The sequence below is a fragment of the Mandrillus leucophaeus genome, unplaced genomic scaffold (assembly GCF_000951045.1).
Source record: "Mandrillus leucophaeus isolate KB7577 unplaced genomic scaffold, Mleu.le_1.0 Scaffold860, whole genome shotgun sequence".
Lineage (NCBI taxonomy): Eukaryota > Metazoa > Chordata > Mammalia > Primates > Cercopithecidae > Mandrillus > Mandrillus leucophaeus.
In genome coordinates, this window is record NW_012109364.1 from 1,097,822 (window position 1) to 1,099,248 (window position 1,427).

Sequence of the window (1,427 nt, forward strand, 5' to 3'; positions counted from 1 at the left end):
ATAATTAAGGCACGGGTAAGTGGAGACCTCATAAGCCTGCTTTCAACAGGTATATGTTAATCACTTGGCATCAGCAGGCTCTATTCACATCCCCAAAGCCAGCTCATTTTAGCTCATTAATTCTCAAAGCATCTTCATAAGTAGGAATGCTAATAAAAATCTATTTTGCAATAGAATATAGGGAAAGAAACTGTATCTTGTCAAAGGTGAGGCTGAAAGTTTTTTAAGAATTTGTATTATTTTAATTATTTTTATGTACAGAAAGCTCAGCAGTGTACACTTAACCCTTCAGTGGCAATTTCTTTCGCCTTTGCCTTTCCAACTTTGCTACGTGAGCCACAGATTTGGGACCCAGGACAATACCTCCCCAGTGACAACAGATCTCATCATATCTGTCATTGTAATTGGTCCTGATAGCTTCCACCAGCTTAGCCAAAGCTCTTTTGTCTTCTGAGGTAACCTGTGGGAAGGCAGCAGCGGTACAGGTCTTCTTAGAGGTCCCAGTCTTGCCTTCCCCTTAATAATGCAGTAAGGGACCCCCATTTTATGAGACAGGGCAGGCAGGAAGACAATCAGCTCCATGAGATCCACGTCATGTGCAGTCACCACCAGCTGAGCCTTCTTGTTCTCCACCAAGGTGATGATGGTGGTAACTCTTGCTAGAAGGACAAGTGGTCTGTTGGGGATATCCCCTTTGCCAGTAGCTTTCGTCTCAGCATGGTCTCATAGTCTCTTCTTCTGTTCTTGCCACGTCTCTGGTCTGTACTTGGGCCAGCTTAAGCAGCTGAGTGGCTCTTTTGGAGGTCCAAGGCCTGGGTAAACCGGTTAATTGCAGGAGGCACTTTCAGCTACTTATAGTGGATAGCTCTTTGACACGGCAACCTGATATAGTGGGCCATTTGACAAAGCAGGTGAGGTCCCTTTTGGGCTGGATATCCTGTCCAATGGCAAAATTCTTAGGCCTTTTCTCTAACAGGGGATTCACCCCTTTCCTGGCCTCCTGCTTCTTCAAGACAGCAGGGTCTGGAGCCCCCTTCTTCCTGTTGGCCTTCTTTCCTTTCATTATCTTGGGCAGCAGAAGAGACAGTGAGGTTGAAATTGTAATAAAGTTTAGATCAGGGTATTGGGCACAGTATTTTAGCCTGTATGAGATAGATAGGTAGATAAGGACATACATACATAAATACATACAACATATATGTATATGTATGTATATATGTACCTATTTACACTTAGACACCAAATATAGATATGTAATACTTAGAAATACAATGTACATTTTGATATTAACATCATGATTTCAAATTCTATATGATGACATAAACTTTAGAGTCAAGTTAGTTGTAAACAACAAAAACTGATTCCAGCCAACCTAAACAATAAATGGGATTTATCCCACTAACTAGTATAACCAGCATAGCTAACAT

General features: G+C 41.8%; 1 pseudogene; it reads right to left on the reverse strand.

The window, feature by feature from the left end:
• Positions 1 to 280: 280 nt before the first annotated feature.
• LOC105531072 lies at positions 281 to 1,177 on the reverse strand (annotated as a pseudogene).
• Between the last annotated feature and the right edge of the window lie 250 nt (positions 1,178 to 1,427).